This window comes from Panthera uncia (assembly GCF_023721935.1).
Source record: "Panthera uncia isolate 11264 chromosome A1 unlocalized genomic scaffold, Puncia_PCG_1.0 HiC_scaffold_16, whole genome shotgun sequence".
In the NCBI taxonomy this organism is placed as follows: Eukaryota; Metazoa; Chordata; class Mammalia; order Carnivora; family Felidae; genus Panthera; species Panthera uncia.
In genome coordinates, this window is record NW_026057576.1 from 67,111,965 (window position 1) to 67,135,483 (window position 23,519).

The 23,519-nt window shown below is 45.9% G+C and overlaps 1 protein-coding gene and 1 long non-coding RNA gene across 2 annotated transcripts in view; both read right to left on the reverse strand.

The window, feature by feature from the left end:
- Positions 1-23,519, reverse strand: part of STK24 (serine/threonine kinase 24) — a 125,502-nt gene that overhangs the window by 94,233 nt on the left and 7,750 nt on the right. The window lies entirely within an intron of this gene.
- On the reverse strand, positions 460-18,624 carry LOC125934169 (uncharacterized). Its single transcript, XR_007461254.1, has 2 exons — positions 1,982-18,624; positions 460-1,800 (listed from the first exon to the last, which is right to left on the reverse strand). It is a non-coding gene; the product is annotated as an uncharacterized LOC125934169 (long non-coding RNA).

Below are 23,519 nucleotides of genomic sequence, written 5' to 3' on the forward strand. Positions count from 1 at the left end.
CCGCTCTGAGGAGGGACCCTGAACAAGCTGCTGAGTTGCTGTGGACCTCTGTTTCCTCTTCTGTAAATGGGGACAATAAAAGCACTTGCATTGGGGGGCGGTGGGAGGTTAAGTGGGTTCACCGGCGCGAAGGGACTTGGCACCCAGCTGCGTGAGAGCCAGCAGCATCATACCTCGCTACTTGGTTGCAGGTTCAGTTCAAGTTCACAACCGGCAGACCCTACCATGCAGATTTTACTGGCAGCCTGCATCCTGGTTTTCCAGCGTCACATCAGATACATGCTTTCCATCGCCCCTCATCAACGTCACGAATCCACAGGGATGCAGCAAATCCTCATCACTTCCAGAATCTCCTTCCGGAGGACCACACCAGACTTCAGGTTTTAGTAAACAAAGAAGTGTTAGACCCTAAAGCACAGTGTCTGGCCCAGGTGATATTTCTCATCCTTTATCCAGTTACCTGCACCTTAAGTTGGCCTTGGGCTCCAGAGCAGAGATGTTGCCTATCCTATTCACTTTCTGCGCTGTGTCATCCTCTGTCCCCTCCGTGGACCTTTCTTCCCTCCCACACAGCCCCTGCCCTCCCTCCCTTCTCGCTCCTTCACCAGACCCGAGGTGAGGTAAAAAAAAAAAAAAAACTCATGAGCACTGAGGAAACCACAGCAAAGGTATTACTTTGTTCTGTCCTACCAACGGCTGTCACGACTCCGGGACGATATCAGAAGAAACATTAAATGAGGAGACGCAGGAGTCCAGGGCTGGGTGCTGACTGAAAGGAAAGCTGTAATAACTAAAACTTACAGAAAGAGTTGCTCCACAGATCCTCACGCCCACCAAACGAAACAGAAAGGACAAGATGTTTATATTAACTCAGCCTGCAGTCCACCTGGCACACTGGTCTCAATTTCTATTATTTTTTTGTTTGTTTGTTTATTTATTTTGAAAGCAAGCATGAGTCGGGGAGGGGCAGGGAGAGAGGGAGAGAGGGGGGGGAGAGAGAGACAGAGAGAGAGGGGGAATATCTCAAGCTGGCTCAGCATTGTCAGCGCGGAGCACGACGCGGGGCTCAAACCCACGAACCATGAGATCATGACCTGAGCTGAAATCAAGAGTCGGATGCTTAACCGACTGAGCCACCCAGATGCCCCTGAATTTCCATTCTGTTCACTCCAATCACACTGCCCTGAAGCACACACCTCTTCAGTGGGTACAGAGGGCTACAACCATAAAATGCCTCTAAAAGGGTAAATAATGTAACAATTTTTTTGTTGCTTTTCTCCATTTTGCCATGTTAATGGAACAATATCAATATTATTATATTGGATGTACTGGTAAGTCTATTAAATCTATTGGAAATAGGTCGCCCCTCCCTAAATTGCCAGTTGGATATAAAATGGTATGGCCACTTCAGAAAGCAGTTTGGCAGGTTCTCAATAAATTAAACACAAGACCACCATACGACCCAGCAATCCCACTCCCAAGAGAAGTGGAAATCCTAAGGGTCCACACAAAGACACACACTCGAATGTTCACTGGAACAGTGGAAACAGCTTAGATGTTCCTCAGCTGGTGAAGGGACAGACAAAATGAGGCACATCCGTACAATGGGACACTATGCGGCAATAAAAGGGACCAAGCTACTGACAACACATGCCACATCACGAACCTCGAAAACATGCTAAGTGAAAGGAGACAGTCACAAGAAACCACAGACTGCACGCATTCTCTTCTATGAAGTGTCCGGAAAAGTCAAAGCGATGGAGACGAAGGAGAGTAGGGGCTGCTGGGAACAGAGGTCAACTGTAAATCAAGCACAAGGGGTCATATTGGGGAGACGACAATGTTCTCTACTGACTTACTGGGAGGGCTGCACCGCTCGGGAAAGTTCCTAAAAAAATCACTGAACTGTACACCCGAGGGAGTACATTTTGTGATCAAATACAACACACCCCATCCCGCAGGCACATCGCACACCGCGTACCTGTATTCACGTGTGTCCCCCAAAGGACTGTGAGGCCTACGAGGGCAAGGACTTCCCACGGTTCGTCTTCTCTCATCAGCTAGCACAATACCTGGCATGAGGGGAGTGCGGCGATGTCCATAAATGAATGGTTTTTTGGAAAACAAAACAAACAAGCTTTGGGGTTTTCCATAGCTTCCACAGATCCCCCAAAACTTCACACTGCTGCCTACTCTTCCACCCAACCTGCCCCCAAACACAAGGGCCACAGCAGGCCACAAAGCAAGGGTATCCATGAAGCTTCAAGCTGCTCAACAGCAAGACGTATCCTGATCAACTCTATGAAGAGCAGTGTCGGTCTCTGTTCCAAGCTTAAGAAGAAGAAGAGGTTTTGGCGCCCGGGTGGCTCAGGCGGTTAAGTGTCTGACTTTGGTCGTGATCTCACGGGTTCGTGAGTTCGAGCCCCACACTGGGCTCTCTGCTGTCAGCGCACAGCCCACTTCAGATCCTCTAACCCCGTCTCTGTCCCTCCCCTGCTCGCACATGTGCGCACTCTAAACATTAAAAAAATAAAAAAGAAGTTAAAAAAAAAAAAAAAAAGAAGAAGAGGCTGTCTTATGTCTTCATTATGGCATTACCACGAAAACTTCCGGGATCGTTAAGAGGAGAAGAGCATGATCTTTAGGATCAGATTCCGAAAAGATGGCGGCTCAGGGAACTTACAATCGAATCTAAAATAAAATCTTAACGTCCTTCAGGAAAGATTTATTTTTGGCTCAGAAGCAGCCAATTTAATAAACACACCAGATACTGTCCCAAGAGGATTAAACACGGCAAGCAAAGTGATAAAGTAAGTTGTGGGCTCACTTGCGCTCTGCGCCATTTTATCTGCCTAGTGAACAGTCCCCAAGAAGGGGATGCTTCAAAAGACCGTAATTATTAAGGAAGAACTACATTAACCTTGCCTTGGAAATGCAAGAGTTTATTTTCTCAACCAGTACAGTAGCAAAAGTAGTGCAGCAGTGAGGAAAAATGTTTTTGCTCACTGTATCCCACACGGCCTAGAACTCATGTACTTCCTACCATCTCATACCACGACCTGTTGTTGAACAGAGAAATACCACATACTTCCTCGTGGTAGAAACGTGAAGTGAGTGGTTAAGGGTGTAGGCTTTTGAGACAAACTCGTTCAAAGCCTGCCCGCCTCTACCACACATTTGCCTAATGATCTTGGGCGACTCACCTAACCTTTGTGTTGTGGTTTCCGTATCTTTTGAGGGGATAAAGATTCAATGAGTTCATTTCCTCTAATCATAGGCCACTTATCGCACCTGGAAGACTCAGGTGGTTCACAAAACTGCCTTATTTTCTGGACAAGGTGATCAACTCTCATGATTTAATATTTTCCGGCACCACGTTCCGCCAACCCCAGCGGAGGCAGGTATGTCAGCCATTCTCAAATAGTATAAACAGGGACTACAACAGGCAACCCTCTGGAAGGTATGAAAACCTACATCGATGCTGCTGAATAAGGACCGCTCCCAGCCAACCCTCGGGGTCGAGGAGGTAAGGGCAGCAAGTCTGACAAAAAACAACACACTTACCCTTTGCATAGTCTCAGAAACAATCTCTACTAAATAAGGAGGCTGGTTCCAACTTCCTCCAACCTCCACCCTGCATTTTATTGACCGTGACTAAAATCGAGCCCACCTCATAGATTCTGGGCTCAATTCAACTATAACACAGTAATCCCACACACCCCTCATACAGACGGCATCTTAGACTCCAGACAAGAGTACAAAAAATAGTTCACTTCAGATTAAGAAACGGACACATTAAATCTCACATAGCTGAGGGGCACCTGGGTGGCTCAGTCGGTTAAGCGTCCGACTCTTGGCTTCGGTTCAGGTCATGATCTCACGGTTTGTGAGTTCAAACCCAGCATCAGGCTCTGCGTTGACGGTGCAGAGCCTGCTTGGGACTCTCTCTCTCTCCCTCTCTCTGCCCCTCCCCCACTCATGCTCACTCGCTCACTCTCTCTCTCAAAAATAAACATTAAAAAACAAATTTTAACAATAAGTAAATACTCAGGTTTCCTGGCTCCTAATTTCCACGGCACCTTTGTGTATCAAACCCCCTTTTCAAGGAGGGGAAATACTCGGGGCGTGAGGGAAAAGTCGCCTCACCAGAAGGCCACCAGGGTAAGAGGAGAGAAAAGATGGGCCCGGGCTCTGCTCCCTGGCTGAGTGAGAAGAAATGGCCAGTCACACCACCCTCCACAAGTTCACCACTTCAGCGAAATCCATCCCTACCCAAGGATACTACAGAGATGCTGCATTCCCAAAAAAGAGAACTAAACACTTGAAAAGCAAATCAAATGAATAATGCAACAAAGTCCCCCACCCCCACCCTGGGCTGGACTGCGGCATGAAGGGGGCATAGATTTAAGGGACGCTCGCACGATGCTTGATGCTTGTTCCCAATTGTTCCCGTAGAGCAACTCCACTTTGATTCAGAGGTCAGGTTTTAGAAACCTCAACCCTGAGGAAGCACAATGCCTTCCGCTTCCAAGCGCAAAAAGGCTCCGAGCACAGAAATAGTGGTCACGAATGCTAAGCCCTGAATTCACCTGCACCGCTCTGCCCAGGAGGGGACCTCAGTCCCTCTCTCAGAACGTTCTGGTCCACAACACACACTCTGAGAAAGGTCCCTAACCCACAGCAGATTAGACGCAGCAGCCCGGGAGAAGGGGGGCCAAAGAAGTGGCTTTGCTCACAGTGGAAAGAGGGAAAAGGCAGAGAGGAGCCACCCCTCCATTCCCAAGGTCACGTCCAAGGACACCCCTGACTTACAGACCTCCCAACTGACAGAAAATGCCAGCCATCCCCCACCTCCAAGGGTGAAGTCTGAAAATACTATGCTGAAATAATGAAGAGGATGCCCTGAGACGCCTGGGTGGCTTGGCAGTTTAAGTGTCCGACTTCAGCTCAGGTCATGATTTCGGGGTTAGTGGGTTCGAGCTCCGCGTCGGGCTCTGTGCTGACAGCTCGCAGCCTGGAGCCTGCTTCAGATTCTGTGTCTCCCTCTCTCTCAGCCCCTCCCCCACTCATGCTCTGTCTCTCTCAAAAAACGAATAAACTTAAAAAAATGAAATACAAAAGTGTTTCTGCGCTTCTGACACAGAAAGATTCCAGACTTGCACCAATGATAAGTTTCTCCTTAAAATTATCTTCTTTTCAGTATTTCTTCAATTCTCTGACCGCAGTCAGGGAGGTAACCTCTGCGAGGTCCCTTCCATAAGGAAGTTGTTGTGCTCCCGTTGCAGGGACGGAGCTGGGTCGGGCGGGCTCCTGCCATCCCTACAGACCACAGTGACATACTGTCATCTCCTGCCAGCGGAAAAGAATAAGTCATCAATAAACACTATGGAAGGAAGCTTTAAACCAACAGGCACATCTTTAAAGGACATCACCAGAGCAGTGAGCCATCTCCTGCTGGATACCTGGGAGACCCAGTCACCCGCGCACCTGTCTAGGCCACACAAACCACGTGCTGCACAAAAGCTTCATTTTCCTCCGGGGTCCTCCTTGGCCCTATGCCCAAGGAGAACAGCTCAGCAGGCAGACTGGCCAAGTGTGAATATCTGGGCGTCAATTCACGGTCGATTACACTGACGGAACCCAAGCTTCACACCCTCACTGCAACAAGACTCCCAGAGAAACAAAGCCCACGAAAGGCCCATCTATGCCGCTCTCCTCCGATCCACACTGAAGGTAATGAAGGATGCCACGAGAAGTCCGCCTCCAACAGAAGGAGGAAAGAGCCATCACGCTGAAGACTGCCTGCCAAGTAGAGAGAGGGACACCTGAGCCAAGCTGCGGGAAGAGGAGGGACCCAATCCACAACTTGCGGGGCCCCAGGCAAGCAGCGGCTTCTCTGAACATGAAATTCTTTTCTAGGAATGGCAGGGGCCAAGGCTGCGGGCAGGGGAATCATTTCAAAGACTTCTCTTGACTCAAAGAAACTAGACGGGGCTGATGTATGGAAGTGCTGAATTACTATACTGTACACCTGAAACTGACACTGTATGTTAACTGGAATTGCAAATTAAGTAAAATTAAATTTAAAAAAAAAGGGGGGGTCGCCTGGGTGGCTCAGTCAGTTAAGTGTCCGACTTCAGCTCAGGTCCGTGGGTTCGAGCCCCATGTCGGGCTCTGTGCTGACAGCTCAGAGCCTGGAGCCTGTTTCAGATTCTGTGTCTCCCTCTCTCTCTGCCCCTCCCCCACTCGTGCTCTCTGTCTCTCTCAAAAATAAATAAACATTAAAAATTAAAAAAAAAAACTAAAGAAAATCAGAACACTCCTTTAAAGATTTTTTTTAGTCCCCCCCCCCCCAAAAAATCTAGTCACCACAGTTGAAGGTAATAAAAGCCATTATCCTAATAAACATCCATGTTAAAAGCAGAAAAAGTAAAATACTGCTGGCAAACAATGAAAAAGAGAACAAAAATCACCTAAAAAGAAGAACTAAGAAGATACACGTGATCAGAGAAGGTGCTAGCTAGGGAAGCAACAACATACGTGAACCATACCTAAAAACAGAAGTAAATACAGGGCGCCTGTTAAGCATCTGACCTCGGCACAGGTCATGATCTCACAGTTTGTGGGTTCGAGCCCCACGTCGGGCTCTGTGCTAACAGCTCAGAGCCTGGAACCTGCTTTGGATTCTCTGTCTCTGTCTCTCTCTCTCTCTCTCTCTCTCTCTCTCTCTGCCCCTCCCCTACTCACATGGTATCTGTCTCTCTCTCTCTCAAAACTAAATAAAAACATTTAAAAATATTTAAAAAAAAAAGAAATGAAAGTCCTTCTACCAATATATCTTAAGGAAATAACTAGGTAAGTGGAAAGATTCATATAATCATTGGCATTTCCCTTTTTTTTTTTAAGTTGCAAACTACCTGAGCAGTTATCAACGTAGGATTAATTTCAGGAATTATTCTGCAGCCTTACAATGAAATACCGAGCAGCCACTCAAAATAATGGTTTGCTCACCTGCAGAAACATTCCACGGTTTAATATGAAAAACAGAACATTACAGAACAGTACATACAGAATGGTTCTGGTTTTGTTGTATGTGGCAGGACGGGTGGGTGATTCACAGAAAGGACTTCAGAAGAACGTACATTAAAATGTTAACAATGGATGTTTATGGGCTTTTTTATTGATGTTTTTCTGCATTGTCCCAAGTCTTAAAACAAGTAAGCTTATTTTACAAATTTATACTAAGAAAAAAGCAGAGCTGTAACATTTCCATTTCTAATGAATACAAATACATACATAACCTAAAAGATTTTTTTTTTTTATTTTGAAAGTCCAGACTTGACTTTAGGGTGATTTTAAGTTTATGGTCCAGAATGCTTGGCTCAAACCATTCTGGTTGGGAGAGGTCAGTTTTTGGGCATCTCTAATCCATTACCCTAAATCAATGTGGACAATAATCAAGAAGCTAAAAGCAGCAAATGTGCTCCTATAATACATTACACATCCTGAACTGTATTACACCAAACACTGTAATTACTCCATTCCTCTTAAACAATTCTCTCCAAAAGAACCAATAAACAAAAGCAAAAGGCTAAAAAAGATAAATCATCTGAAAGAAGAAAACTTAATTTCTGCTATATTTGCATTTACTTTAAGCCCATTACAATGTTTCTTCTGAAGCTAAAAAAGGAAACATGAAAGTTGAAAGAAACTGGGAAAAATCACAGGAATTTCTTAAGAAATGGGTGTGATTCAATACCCCCCTCAAAATCTTTGTCATTCTAGGTTCCACTGAAGAATGAGAGAAATAGTTTCAATATACAAAATCGATCAGTTAAAAGGACAGTGGCTCCTCACTTGCAGGCAGAGAGCAAGGTAACAGTGGCAGCAAAGGCTTCAGAGGCTGCAGGGCCCAGGTGGAGTATGACGCCCCTTTCCCAATGAACCCCTGATAAAGGGCAGGCCTGCACAGGGCACGGATCACCTTGCCCAGTGACGCTGGGTTCTCCCACCAGAGATGTCCCAGATCTCAGATGGCTCATCTGAGACCCTTCACTATCAAAGGCCTACTTCTCTTCTTTCCACTCAATGTTACAAAAACCAAATGGTGGAGTAATTCATTTTTTAACTTTGTTTTTACTATTTTGAAAGAGAGCATGCACACAAGAGAGAGAGCGAGCACGGGGAAGGGGCAAAGAGAGAGGGGGGGAGAGAGAGAATCCCAAGTAGGCTCTGCATTGTCAGCGCGAAGCCCGATGTGGGACTCTAACTCACGAACCCTGCGATCATCACCTGAGCCGAAACCGAGAGTCAGACGCCTAACCAACTGAGCCACCTAGGCGCCCCTGGAGTAATTCATTTTATAAAAGACTTTTTTGTATTTTTGGTTTTGCTTTCCTTTTTTGAATGATGAAAATTATCAGACCTGTCAAAAAGCTTAAACTATGGGTGATATTGCTATAAAGTGACTAAGTTTGCCAAGAGTATGGTGAACAGAGGCTTTCTTCCATCCACTGGCCAACACCACTGCTCACGGGCAGTGAAGGCCTCACCCACCACCCCGCTGCCTGCCGTCCTCCTCCTCGGCCTCCTTTCAACCAACCCAAAGGTAAGCAGGCTGCTTGCTCACCTTCCTCATGAGCACCCACAACAGGGCTTCCCATCTCTGATCCCACAAATGCAGGCAGCACACACGCCATCATGGAAAGTCAAATTCCCATTTTTCACTTTCTACAATGTGTCCAGAACAAAGCAGCAGGCCCAAATAAGCAACAAGATGGATTTTCTCAACTCAAAACTGACATAACACATGAATAACTCTTCATGTGTCTCAGCTCCCCTTTTTAACGCACTTTTTAATCGAAAAAATTTAAAAGATACAGATTTTTTTTTTTTTTACATCAATAGAGCACTGGCTATGTGTTGTTTTCCAGTATTGGTACTGAGACCCCTCTTCACTGATTCCTGCATAGGTCTGCCACAGGGGTGGGGAGGTAAAAGGAGGAGATGAAATCGTAATTGTGAATCACCGTTTTCTCTGCAAGGGTCCCAGATACACTCAGCAATCAACCCAGAAACCTTGGCCTTATTACCAACTCTTTCTGACCAATTGAACAAACTGAAAAAATGCGTAACATGTACAAGTAACCTTTTCTAAATCTCAATATCACAGCCTCCATCACCTATCCAAATATTCCAATAAACCCATCCCAAACTGTAATTATTCGTCATACAGAACAACGGTCCGCTGCTAAGCCCTCAGAGTAGGTGATGCCATTAATGGAGCCTGGTCACCAATTCCTCCCTTCTCCCTTGAGAACTCAACTGAAAACCCTAACTCTCCAGATCAGTAGGCCAATCCACTAGAGAACTTGTCATAGTGTAAAGAAAAGAATATGGCGCCCACGGCCAGATGCACGTGGGTTCAAAGCCATCTCCGCTTCTTGCTAGCTACTCATTTCTGCAGGCCTAAGTTTACTCATCTGTAAAAGGAACGACAAATGCATAAATATAGTTTTCCTGAGAATAACAGATGAAAAAAAATTTTTTTTAAACCAGTATATAACAAATGCTCCTGTGTTCCCATTACAGTCTGACCTGAAGCCCTACTCGAGTTTTTCTTCTGAGTCGCAACTGCTAAAATTACATGCAGTAGTTGAAACGCAGATGACGGGCACTCAGTGAACTTCACTAATGGCTAGAGATGGGAAGATAAATCATGCAGGTGTCAAGGAGCTGACCTGTCCCAAGGGCTTACTCTCAAATCACACACAGTAGCCACATACACATGCCACCATGCCCCCGCATGCCACATCTTTCTCTAAGAAAAATGAATAAACTGCTTAATCCCCTTAATAAAACTATTCAGTCCACTGTATGGCCTTCAATCCGCATCTGGATCTCTCGGGTAAGCCCCAAGTAACGATAAGTAGAGAAGCCCCCATTGTTAGCCAGGGCTAGGACCACAATGGTCACGATTCAGAGGCCTCTGCAACTGGACTGTTGCTAACACAACTCCACTGGCAACCCCGCCCTGACACCGTGTAGATGACCACAATGCGACACACAAAGGTTTCGGGTAAAGGGAGATTTTCACCCCAACCACGTGAAATATCTTCAGCTAATCACAAACTAAGATGATCAACTTCCTGTATCAGCCTGATGCCACCCACTGTTCCCCACGAAGCCTGGTGTAACCTCACAGAGCAGGCAGTCACCTCTTACAACTCTTCAACTTAATGATCTGGACTTTTCTACAGGAATCTCACAGCAGCAGGTCCCCCCTCAGCAGCTAACCTCAAAGCGGTTCTCATCCCAAGTCATGACACATCGCTAACGCTGACAGTCATTGCCAACTGAAGAGACTCTTCAGAGAAGGCGAAAGTTTCCTTGTTTCTTCTTCTTTTTTTTTTTTTTAATAGGAGCTGCCTCCGTCCCATAGTTGTGTCTCCTCAAAAGACAAGCCACCCGTAACTGCTGCTGAAATCCACCTGAGCGTCCTCACACGCCAGCCTCCTGAGAAAGCTCAGGGACACAGCCAGCCTTCTTCCAGGTGAACGCAACCCAAAGGTCTGGGCTCAGAAGTAAAAACACTGGGGGCGCCTGGGTGGCTCAGGTGGCCAAGTGTCCAACTCTTGGTTTCAGCTTAGGCCATCATCTCACGGTTCATGGGATCAGACCCCACGTCAGGCTTTGCGATGACAGTGCGGAGCCCGCTTCGGATCCTGCGTCTCCTCTCTCTCCAAATAAATAAATAAACATTTTTTTTAAAAGGTAAAAATGCTCATTTGCATGGTATTTTTGCTTAGTTCCAGAGGCCCAACTGTAAGCATGCAAAATATACAGCCTTCTGTCCTCAATGTGTTTTTAGCCCAATTTAAAACAAAACAAAACAAAACACTTCCGAATCAGGAAAAAAGACTAAGTTCAACTTCCAAAAACGTGTATGTATGTAATATACTGGGACCAGCCTGTAGAAATCAAGACCTACCTAGGTTTTCCAATCTCGACTTGTTATCTGTCCTCCAAGCAAATCAGAAACAAACTAGGAAGCCACCTAAGCCACTTTAGGCCAGTTTTGGATAATCTGGATTATCCAATCCATTAAGGAGACACCAACTGACTCGAAACCCCCAGATGTCACCTTTTTTAGCACTCTTACCCTACTCCAAACTGAAATCTTTCCAATGCCTTTTCTTTCCCATTTTCTTAGGTAGGAAGAAGAAAAAAACATTAATCTAACTCATCTACACCAGTTACCCCAGACTACAGCCAATTCTATGAAAAGACCCCATCTGCTTGGAATGCCCTTCACCCACTAGCACTTTAAAAAACTACTCAGATACATGCTCAAATGCCACCTCCTCCAGGAAGGCTTCCTTCCTTTCACCCACTTTGACTAGTATCACCTCGCACTCCCAGCGTTTGCTGGGCATGTCAGAATGTCTGCAGGACAATGGGCTGCGAGCACATTAAGAGCAGGCATAGCTCATCCACTTCCCCAGCCTCCAGCATGGGGCTTCAACATCGCAGACATCCAGTAAATCTGTTGAGGAAGGAGTTTCCCGTCTCATCAAGACTATGAAAAGCACTTAAGTGCTGGCAGAAACTGGATTGCTTAAGAAGTCTTAGTTAGCGGTTGGTGACATTTCTGATGGAGCTGCTGAGATTGGGAAGAAAAAACATCAAATGGCACTCCCAGCCTTCCCCTTCAGTTCTGAATGGAGAAGAGTGAACACCCCGCCCCGCCTTTGTAATTAACGCAACCACAGAATCCTAACCCTCAACATTAGCTACCCCCGGGGAATAAAAACCATACAATTCTGCATTGTTTGATTTTTTTTACAGTTAATTATGTATTCCTTCTGTAATATTTTAAATAAATTAAATTTTGTAATAGCTCAATTTTTTTAAAAGGAATCTACATTAGTTTGGGGGGGGAGAAGGGGGGGACCCCGTGGCTTTTCTCCCTCCGTACCAATCCCAACAGCCTTCCACAGAAACTGAGTTATAGGAAGGGGTTTAAACCCTAACTACCAAACCGAGGTCAGAAGCATGAGAGACGCTGAGGACAGGTCAGTGTGAGGGCAGCTTCATGGAGCCTCAGGACATGAAGGCATGAGGCCACAGGTGGAGGCAGGACAGGCTCAGAAGCAAATCACCTGCAAAGCACCTAATTCCATCCCTGGGTCAAGATGTCCTTCCACCCCACCCTGCTGGGAAAGGAGGGGATGAGGGAAATTTCAGGGAGTCAAAACAAAAAGGGAGATCTACTTAGAGAAGGTACGACATACATACCTCCATGTTCAGTGTCCTTTAACTTAACATGTCTGTTAACAGTCACGAGATAATTGAAGGAGCAGAGAACCAAAAAGGAAGTGTGCAGAATGCCCCCCCCCCCCCCCGATTAGAATCTCCCCGGGGTTGGGTTCCTGGATGGCTGCCAAGAGCCACTAACTTCTCAAGACATAATTTTGGATGCATGCATCTTAACAACTCCAAATGCACGCAGCTTTCACGATGACAGAGACCAAGGAACCCAGGCTCCCCCACACTGAGAGAAACTACTTGGTCAAGTTGGAAAATAAAAAAGCCAATGAGAAGACAATGGGGTACAGATAAAAAAATATTCCAGTGAACCAAAAAAGACATGTTTTTAAAATACAGAGGCTTTCAGGGCAGTGAAACTATTCTTTCTACTCTAAATGCGGATGCATGTCATTACATTTTGTTAAAACCTATAGGATGTGCAACGGTTATTCGAGCCCTAACATCAACTAAGGACTTTGGATGATAATGATGTCCCAGTGTAGGCTCATCAATCACAACCAATATAATCTGGTGCAGGATAGTGACAGCGGTGGGGAGGGGAGCAGACAAAAGGGAAAATCTCTGTATCCTCTGCTCAATTTTGTTGTGAACATGAGTCTCTTTGTTGTTCCAGTCACTCCCCCCCAGAGTCCACACTTTCCCAAAACACGTATTGCCCACCGCTCTTTACAGAACAGAACTGCAAAATGAGCCATTTCACTTTAACTATTAAAATTAGTTCTGGCTAATAGAGTAAAAAAACTGAGCAGTTCTGATTTAACCCAGCAACTTTCATAAATTGTCATCTCCAGACCCCCAAGTTACCTAAACCATCAAGCCTTAGAGATTTAAGTAAACCAACTAGATAAAACTCCAAAATCCTTTTCTCATGGGAACTGGCATCTTACCATGCTTAAGTTTTACACTTATTAAAGAAAAGGATTTTAACAATGCAATCACCGCAAACAACCCACCCCAACACTGCTTTCATTCTTCCCAATTCCCTCTCAGGTTGAACCAGGTGGAGTAAGGAGCCCCGCAGGAAAATCAGCATCATCGATGGGGATTAAAACGAAAGCTCTTTATTTAGTTGATCTAGAGGCTTCTACACCGATTTTTCCAGGTGTAACTAAAGACTAAAATGTGTGAACGTGCTTGTTGAATTCTGCTCTCCAGCTCATTGGAAAGCTGCTTTCTGATCCACCCCAGGAGCCACATCCATTAAACCACCCATGAAAGAGATTCAGAGTCAAAAATTAAACAAATGCTAGGTACTTGGAGCTCTGGCCTAGGATTTAATCTATTACAACTTTTTCAAAAGAAACTCCTGCCACCTCGGAAAACTGCAAGCTGCTCCTGACTTCAGGGCAATCAGCTCGTGAACTCTGCCCACTGACAGCGGATTAACACCCATTCCTCCACCCTGGGGCCTCGGGTGGCAATGCTATGATGCCGGGACAGCAGAGCTCAGAGCACAACGACTCACAGGTCTCAAACAGAGCTCGGGCACCATTTCCTTGATCGATTTTCAAGCTGCCACCTTCTGGTTTTTCATTACTCCCTCCTTTGTGCTGTTTCCGTGCCTGACACTTCTACAGCTGCCTTGAGCCCACTGACAAGCATGTGTACATACATGTCCCCTGCTATTAGAATGTAAGCTCCCTGAAGACAGGGCTTATGATTTACCTTCCCAATTCCAGTGCCAGCACGGCGCATGACATGGCAGACCCATCTTCCTCAAGCACATACGTCTTCGCCTACAGATGCCATCGACCTTTCACTGCCTGACACTCTGCATTTTAGGTACCTACTTAGAGTAACACACTTTCTCCCTACAATCAAGGACTACTGCTTGTAGCAACTAGTATAAAATTAGTTCTGGCTAACAGAGTAAAACCTAAAATCAGTTTTAAAACAGCCAGCTAAAATCAGTTTTAAAACAAGGAATCGGATCTTTAATTGGAAACTACTGAAACCTATTGCAGGGGGTGCAGTAAAGAGGTCCCATACCAGAGCCATAGTACCAAGGAGGCGTTAACAGATGGAGGACAAAGGGCCTGGGAGTAACAGAGCCAGCACCCTGCAAGAGGCCACCCTGGCCTGCACAGGGCCAGTCCTACGCCAAGAAAAGAAAGGAAAAGGCTTCCCTCTCCTCCAGCTGTCTTCTACCAACTGGCTTCCTGCCTTCAGAACCAGGACTTTGACCCTTAAATTATAGCTCAGTTAGGCTTATCTAGCCTAGCCTCACAATTTACCCACCATTTATAACTCATTTCTATTAGAAAACACGTAGGCGTTCTAACCAGCAAACTTACAAATGAAATCAGAAATGCATTTGGTGAAGATCTGTATTTTAAACTTTATTTCTGACACATGAAAAATTTTGCTTCTGTTTGCATCAAACTGTAACCGTGGTGATTATGGCAATAAATTACAATCAAAATATTAATATATCCCTTACCAAATTTTTCTGTTTTATAAAATACTACAACGCATGGGGCGCCTGGGTGGCTCAGTCAGTTAAGCATCCAACTCTTGATCTCAGCTCAGGTCGTGATCTCGTGGTTCTTGGGTTCGAGCCCTGCATCGGGCTCTGTGCTGACACAGTGGGGCCTGCTTGGGATTCTCTCCCCCTCTCTCTCTCTGTCTCTCAAAATAAATAAACTTGGAGCATCTGGGTGGCTCAATCGGTTAAACATCTGACTTTGGTTCAGGTCATGATATCACAGTTCCTGGGCTCAAGCCCCACATTGGGCTCTATGCTATCAGTGCAGAGCCCACTTCAGATCCTCTGACTTCCTGTCTCTCTGCCCCTCTCTCACTCACGTTCTCCTTCTCTCTCTGAAAAATAAACATTAAAAAAAATTTTTTAAAAACTTTAAAAAAATTTTAAATGCTACAAGGCAAATGGCCAGCCAGTCTACACTTTCAGTGTTTCATCTTAAAATAGCAAAAACTTTTACCACACAGTATCTGACAGCACTTCCTCTTCTTTTTAAATGTTTTTATTTTTATTTTTGATAGAGAGAGGAAGAGCACAAGTGGGGGAGGGTCAGAGGGAGACAGAGAATCTGAAACAGGCTCCTGGCTCCGAGCTGTGAGCACAGAACCTGCCACGGGGCTCGAACTCACAAACTGTGAGATTATGACCTGAGCCAAAGTCGGACACTCAACCGACAGAGCCACCCAGGCGTCCCTACTTCCTCCTCTTCTTTAATTGCATGTCTATCCACCAATACCCATTTTCATGTCCACGCTCATAAGAGCTAAACAAATAAAGACAATCAATCATACAATAAATAAAAATTTCTAAATTTGAATAAAGAGAAAAGGCAAACGAGTTCCGGCAGAATTCGGTAATGCTAAATTCTCTTATCGTTTCCCTTGTATTTCTCAAATTTTTCTATTCGTTAAAAACATACGTATCATAGAAGGGTACTAGTACAGGTTCATGTCTCTTATCCCAAGTTCCAAAACCCCCAAGTCTCTGAAACGCAACCGTTTTTCCTAACTCCTTTAGAGGGAAGATCTAAACTGACCTGAAACCAGCTGGCATGGCAGGACAAGGGCAAGTGACATGGCGTGATCCCCTCTTTGCACTGACAGACTGTGGTGGCCCCCGCCCCGTGGCCACTCCATGCGGCCAGGCATCCGGACTTCAACACTGAGACCACTGCTGCCAGCAGCCCCTCGCTCATGTGTGCACCATGTACAGGAAGGAAACACGAATACCCAGCATGAATCATATGCTATGAAACTGCTAAAAAGTAGATTGGTCCTATTCGGGGTGAATGTTTGTTCAGAGCAGTGATCTTAAGTCACCATGTTTGTACCTCCCATGGTCCTGCCAGTTTCCATATCACCTATTACCTTTCGTTAAAGCAAAAGACCGGAAAGAAACATACATGATATTAAAGCTACCTTAAAACTAGAAAAGCTTATCACATATATAAAGTCTTCATCTGAAGAACAACTAAGAAGAATACAATTCAGCCAGGCAGAATTCCTGCCGTTCACCTCCCTCAGGTCCCTACAATTTGCCTGACCCACTGACTAGAGGACGCCCAGAAAGGAGAGTGGTTTTGTGGTCGAGTTACTGTGCACACCAGTGTAGGCATGCGCACACACACACAGTCTTTGCGGGGGCTCCAGTCCATATGCACTGTCCTCCTCCTCCTCCAGCAGGGGATAAGGAGCCCAGCAGGAATTTGCAATACCACCTCGTCAGTGGTCCAGCTTATCAATGTAAGCAAAGCAATTAACCACAAAAACATTAAATAACAATAACAGTGCTCTCCAATAATCCAGTTAAAGGAGAAGGAATGATGAATAAGCTTTTCTTTTTCCAAAGGTAAAAGAAAAGTGGCAAGATTACTCGAACCAGCAGAGCCAAACAGGACTGTGCTTTCTGGCTGGAGCTCTGTGTCCCACAGAAGAGGCATGCCTTACACAGAGGAGGCAAGGGTAAGTCCGTTAAGGTGATAAAACAAATCACGTGGAAACGGGGGACGATATCTATGATCCATTTCTGAATGGAAAATATAAAATGTGCACCTGTGTATGTATAACTGCAATGTCTTAAATATATGTATGCACAGATAAAAGAAAATAAGCAAAAAAAAAAAAAAAAAAAAAAGGCACCAAAAAAAACCCCAGCTATATTCAAGTAGTGGGACCAAATATGCTTTCGCTTTAACAATAATTTAATGGGGGACCAGGGCTCCTGGGCGGCTCAGTCGGTTGGGCGTCTGACTCCTGATTTCGACTCAGGTCATGATCTCGCGATTTGTGGGTTTGCGCCATGCACTGGGCTCTGAACTGACAGTGCAGAGCCTGCTTGGGATTCTCTCTCTCCCTCCCTCTCTGCCCTTCCCCTGCTTGCTCTCTATATCCCTCAAAATAAATAAAATTAAGGGTGCCTGAGCGGCTCAGTCGGTTAAGAGTTCGACTTCGGCTCAGGTCATGATCTCACGGTTTATAGGTTTGAGCCCTGCGTTAGGCTCTGTGCGGACAGCTCAGAGCCTTGAGCCTGCTTTGGATTCTGTGTCTCCCTCTCTCTCAAAAATAAACATTAAAAAAAATTTAATAGATAAATAAAAATAAAAGCCTTTAAAACATTTTTAATAATAATAATAATTCAATGGGGGAGAGAGTGAGAGTATTTTCCCAGAGGGGGCGGGGGGGGGGGGGTCCTATTTCTGGACCCATCTTCAACCCCACGTTTCACATTACTTTTTAATAGACTACACACAGGAAACGTGGCCAGAGTTAGCGGTGGGGCTCTCACACTACAGTGGATCACCAAGTGAAGGCCTTCCACTGGTTTTCAAAGAGCTTTATGATCACAGACTGCTCAGCAGAAACAAACACAATTATCGCTACTCTGACACAGAGGACAAAGTGAAGAATCATTTCCATGGGGTTTCAACACCAGCCTTGACTTCTATGGCTAAAACATGAAGAAATAATATGTGCAACACACCCTGTAGAAAAATACTGAGAACTTCACCATCTTATTTTTTTATGTTATCTTTTAATTTAAATCCAAGTTAGTTAACATGAAGTGTAATAATGGTTTCAAGAGTAGAATTTAGAGATTCATCACTTACATATAACACCCAGTGTTCATCACAAGTGCCCTCCTGAGTACCCATCATCCATTTAGCCAAACCCCCCCCCCCCCCTCCAGCAACCCTCTGGTTGTTTTCTGTATTTGAGTCTCTTACAGTTTGCCTCCCTCTCTTCCCTTCCCCTATGCCACTTAAAAGGGCTTTACATATTTTATCATTTAAAGTAACTTTCACTCTTCTTTTTCAGGAGTCAAAGAGTTTGCTCCTTTTGGAAATAAAATCTAAATTGTGGGGTTTTTTTGCAACTACAAAGAGGAAAAACAACTTCTGACCAGGAGTGCTACAGCACAAGCTTTTTAAAGGCTACTTACTGATAGATTACAACAAAGAAAAAAGAAATTAACACACGTTAGCGGCCCACACATTCATTAACATAAACATACACACACGTTTATGTTGGTGGTGGGCTGAAGGGAGGGATCAGGTGGATCCTTGGCAAAACTGCTTTTCAACTCAAAACTGTTTTAAACTATGTAATCACTTAAAAACATGGCCTGGGGCTCCTGGGTGGCTCAGTCACTTGAGCGTCTGACTTCAGCTCAAGTCATGATGTCACAGTTCATGAGTTCAAGCCCCGCATCTGGGCTCTGTGCTGACAGCATAGATGCTACTTGGGATCCTCTCTCCCCCTCTCTCTGCCCCTTCCCTGCTTGCATGCTCTCTCTCGAAAATAAAGGGTTTAAAAAATAAGGGGTTTTTTTTAAAACCCTATTTAAAATAAGGGTTTAAAAAAAAAAAAATGACCCTGCTTCATGCCTAAGCAGAAATGAAATTGCAGCCCCCAATATCTACAGTCACACCCTGGGCTGCTGGTGCTAATGACCCCAGGCCCCTTTGGGAGTGTGAGCTGAGACCACCACCACCGTCAGGTGTGTCGCCCTCCAGCCACATTCCACCTCCCCCCGACACTTGGGAGACAAATACAGGCAGCCTAGGTAACTACAATGAGGCAAGGCCACGTAAGCACCTCGCTGATGGAGAAAAGCCCTCAGAATGACACAAAGTCTACTTTTAGAAAGACTTCAGATTCTTCACTAACAAATGAGAGGAACCCAAACACCACAACTACCCTTCCTGACACCAAGTCAGACAAAAAAGTCACCACCCCCCACAGCCACAATCCAGAATGCTAGGAAGCCACTTAAAAATAATACTGGAGCATGGACAAAATCTTTAAAAGTCCAAAAGAAAAAAAAAAAAGTGGGAATAAAAGTGCCCAAGGTACCATCTCTTATCAGGCCTGGACTGGTTTCATAGAAGCCATAAACACAATTTGACCCTTAGGGAAACAGGGGCCTCCAGGGCAGGACCTGACAGGCTCGGTGGCAGGACTTCTGGTGTAAGGAAGACCACTACCACCACCAATGCTGGCATCAAAAGTTAGGACTCTACCCCCAACAGGGCTGTTTTCGAGCTGAGGGGCCCTGGTTAAGCCTCCTGAACCTCAGTTTTCCCATCTGTAAAACCGGTGTCCGAGCCCTTCCATGCCGGGCAAGGGCCTTGAGGGTTGCCCGAGGGCCTAAGCTGCCCACCAGAGCCCTACCCTTGAGAGGAAGGCCAGATAGGTTCGTCCTACTCCTTCAAGGCTTCCTTCCACGAAGACCAACAAATATTTACTTTCTCAACTGATCAATACAGCAAAGCCAAAGGCACCTTTACTATTCAGGGACAGGAGCAAGAGGAGAAAGAAAAGCCGCCTACCGGTAGGAGCCACTGAGGAAGTGAGTAACTCTCTGTACGTGACGCGTTTTCTTCTCTTTTTTTCTTTTCGAATTACCTCTCAAGTAATGTTTGCTATGATGAGAGTGCATCAAACACAAGGAAACTCAAACAATACCTTTCTTCGGCTGGCTCTCAGTTCATCAGGAGTTCAGGAGGCAATTTAACAACTATAACCACGCTACACATAACTTCAAAAATTATCCTACGAGAAACTGCTCAAGATAACTGCTAACCAACGTCCAAGCCCCCAAGTTCCGGGTTACTTTTCATTTTTCCTCAGTGATTTATCACTGTAAATTCCTACCCGAAGAAAGTACTTGGTTCTTAAGTAGGAAATCATTCCAGGGGAACGTCCCAAAGAGCTGCCTTCCCTGTTCATAACGCGGGGTATTTAAGGAGCAGCGTCGGGCCAGGCGTCAAGGCTGCAAGGGGCAGGGAGCGAGTGGGGACCCCCCCCCCCATGGCCCTCAGTCCCCAGCACACAATTCTCTAATGTGGGGCTCTGCCATGTGTCGCCACAACACCCCGGCGGCCATTCAACACCTGCCCCGTCTCCCCCCACGACCTGGCCGACCACCACAGAACCCATGGCCTTAACGGACACCGCCCCCACCTGCCCCCTCCCCCAGGTGGCACGCACTCAATTCCAGGCCACGGGCTGGGCCCCCCAAACCTACAGCCACCAAATAAAACGCTCTCAGCAATGGTTCTATGCCCACACGATCCTAAGACTAGAAAATGGGGCACAAAGTGGAGACAAGCAGGTTGGCAGCCCGAGTTAGGGAAGTGGAGGTCACTGTTGGGGATATGGAAAAACAGGCATGTATTTACATCATCACTGACTTACAGAGAGAGAACAGAAGGCACACTCTCCTGAAGGGAACAGGGCCTCGGGAGTCCTTCCCGGCGCCAGGGTGCTGCGAAGTCCTGACCGTGGAATTCACATTGTACTCTTCCTGTTCATTCATTCATCTGTAACAACTGGAGAGAGGGACGTCCAGGTAGAGAGCGTCTACTCTGGTCAATTCTGAAATCCCACTAAAACCATAATGAAAGGAGTTTTCTTAAAAGGCTAAGACTCTTGCCTACGAGGAGGGGAAAGAAGACCAAAAGCAATGAAATTCCAGAAGTGGGAAGAAAGATAGAAGGAGGGGGAGATGCTAAACTTGAGGTGGAGAGAGCAGAGAACCAAGCCCATTCGCAGGGCTGAATCCCCACAACTCAGGAACCGGCAGCATCTAAAACAAGGAATCAAAGTCAATTAACGAAGTGGTTAGACACCCAGAAGGCCTTCCTCGCTTGGAGCCAGGCAGCTGCCACGCCTTCCCAATCAAGGAACTAGGGAAAGCACAGTCCCCAGAAAGTAAGCTGAGGGTGTCTGGAGCCAGCAGCAGCAGACACAGCTGAGGACAGAGGCGTTGTGCTAAAAAACGGGGGATCCAAGCTACCTGCACCCACACACAGTCCTTCCCCTCCGCCCAGTGCTCCGTGGGCATCAGGCCTCGGGAGGGAGAAGGGGTCGGCCCAGGGGAGCATCAGGTGTGGGCAATAAACGGTGCAGACAGGAGCAGGTCAGAGGCTTCTCCCGGAAGGTGAACTGCATAAAAAGCTGAAAGAAACTGACATCAGCCATTCCTTACCTCTCGTGTCAATAGAACCACCTGGTATCACTGAGGTTGGAAAAGTTCCATTCAAGGGCTCAGATTTCCAACCAGCTCAATTGTTCCCCCACTCATAAATACATTGGAGGGTGACCTCTACCATTAGAAATAAAGACCACAAGAGGCACCTGGGTGGCTCAGTTGGTTAAGTGTCTGACTTCAGCTCAGGCCGTGATCTTGCAGTTCATGAGTTTGAGCCCCCCGTCAGGTTCTGTGCTGACACCTCAGAGCCTGGAGCTTTGGCTTCTGTGTCTGCCCCTCCACTGCTTGTGTGTTCTCTCTCTCTCTCTCTCTCAAAAACAAACACTAAAAAAGGAAAGAAAGACCACAAAAGGGGCACCTGCGTGGCTCAGTCGGTTAAGCATCTGACTCTTGATTTCAGCTCAGGTCACAATCTCAGGGCTCATAACTCTGGGCTCTGTATGAGGCTCCATGCCGACAGTGTAGAGCCTGCTTGGGATTCTCTCTCCATACCACCCCTCATAAAAAATAAATTAATTTTAAAAAAAGGTTAAAAAAAAAAACAAAAAAACTAAAGACCACAACCAAGAGGGGAGAAAGGGCTGTGGAGGAAGATCTATTCTGAGCAGAGACAACGTAACTGCACTTAACATACCCAAGGAGGTAAGAGCAAATATTTCAACTGAAACAATAAAAGAACATTCAGAGAACCAAAAAGAGCTCTTAGAATTTAAAAAACAAGAGCAGAAATACTCATTTAAAAGAGCTAGAAGAAAAAGCTGAAACAGCCTCCCAGAAAGCCAAGTAAAAAAGACAAAGAAATAGAAAATAGGTTTAAAAGGGTAAAACTACCAGTCCAGGAGGTCCAACATCCAGATAAGAATTTAAGGACAAGAGAACACAGAAAGATATGAGCTGCCGGATTTAAAGGGCTTCCTGCATGAAGGCACGTTATTTGTGAAAACTGAGATCACCAAGAAAAAATTCAGATCCTATTAGGCTCAGGAAGAACCGAAGAGCTCACCTACACAGAATCCAGTACTGGTGCGGCACTGAGTTCTTCGACAGCAACAATGAAAGCTAAAACACAGTGGAGAAATGCTTTCAAGATCCTGGAGGAAAATAATTTCCACCCTATGACCATGCCAAAATACAAACGGAGAGGAAAAGAAAAAGAAACTTTCAGATACCCAGGACCTCAAAAAACCCATCTCCCTTGTACCATAGTCACAGAAAGGCCCCTCAAGATATGTTCCACCCACAGCGTGAACCAGGACAGACAATGACGGGAGACACAGAAAACAGGCCGCCGGGAGCAGCGCGGGGAATCCCACGTATGAAGGGAGAGAAGACCAGCAGAGGACCAAGTGTGGAAGACCACCAGTCTACAGGGAGGTCAGAAGGCTCTCAGGAAGAGTTCTCCAGGAAGGTGACATGGATAGCCTGTCCGTCTGCTCTACTTGAACTTCCGCAGGGAAGATTTCAACAACTGTGCGAGTGCTGGTTGAATAAGCTATAAATACTGCTACAGACTCAATGTCTGTGTCCTCCCAAAATGCATATGTTGAGCCCCAGTGCCCTAGGGATGGTTCTAGGAGGTGGGGGGGGGGGGGTCTTTGGGGTGATTAGATCATGAAGGTAGAGCCCCCAGAATTGGGACAAGTGCCCTTAGAGAAGAGCCCAGACAGCTAGCTCCCTCACCCCCTCTGCCACGTGAGGACACAGCCAGACAGACCGTCCATGACCCAGGAAGGGGCCCTCACCAGACACAGAATCTTCCAGAGCCTTGACCTGGGACTTCCAAGGCTCCAGAACTGTGAGAAATAAATGTTTGTTGTTTAAGCCACCCAGTCTATGTACAGTACAGTACGTTGTTACAGCAGCCCAAACTAAAGCGATTATTTTAAAAAAAGAAAAAAAAAAAAACTTTGAGAAAAGATTTGAAAAGGAATCCTGGTTTCCTAATGGCTGGGCTGGGAATGGGGTTCCAGTCACACTAGTCTAAGCAAAGTTACAATGTAACTACACTGGGGAGGGGGGAGAGAGGTGCACAGGTGCCTGAAGGAGGCAAAAACTAAAGCCTCACTTCAAGTCCAAAGTCCACAGATAATGCCCAAAACTGGAAGGGAAAAAAAAGTAACAGCAATTTTTAAATGTTCTTTATAAACAAAGTGGAAACAATAATCAGCTAAGAGAGATCAAAAGGGCTGCCTGGGGGGGGGGGGGGGGGGGGGGG